General features: G+C 56.0%; 1 protein-coding gene across 1 annotated transcript in view; it reads right to left on the bottom strand.

Annotated features, from left to right (window-relative positions):
- LOC103777946 (carboxypeptidase A1-like) overlaps positions 1-350 on the bottom strand; it is a 5,581-nt gene that overhangs the window by 4,702 nt on the left and 529 nt on the right. The gene's annotated exons all lie outside the window — the stretch shown is intronic.

The following is a 350-nucleotide window of genomic DNA, read 5'->3' as shown; positions in this document are numbered from 1 at the left end:
CTCATCCTGGGCCGTGATGGGGAGGACCTGGTGCCTGCAGGGAGGCAGAGCCATCAGCACACAGAGGAGGGATCACAGGAGGGGGGAAAGGAGCTGAGCCCCCAGCACCGACGTGGTCCCAGCAGGGGCTGGGGGGAGGCTGTGAAAGATCTACACGAGCTCAGTGGGTTGGAACATGCACCAGTTTTTGGAGCTTTGGTGTTGAGAGTGAAAAATGCAGGTTTGGAACAACCACAATGGGGAAAAGAGCAAGTGCTGGAGAGCCTGAGGTGGTCTCCAGCCTTCCTTTGATCGTGAGAGCTGCCAAATGTGAGGCAACACCTCACTCACTGATATGTTCTGTCTATATC

Source organism: Merops nubicus, unplaced genomic scaffold, assembly GCF_000691845.1.
Source record: "Merops nubicus isolate BGI_N331 unplaced genomic scaffold, ASM69184v1 scaffold3658, whole genome shotgun sequence".
NCBI classification, from domain to species: domain Eukaryota; kingdom Metazoa; phylum Chordata; class Aves; order Coraciiformes; family Meropidae; genus Merops; species Merops nubicus.
This window is presented reverse-complemented; position numbering and strand designations above follow the sequence as displayed.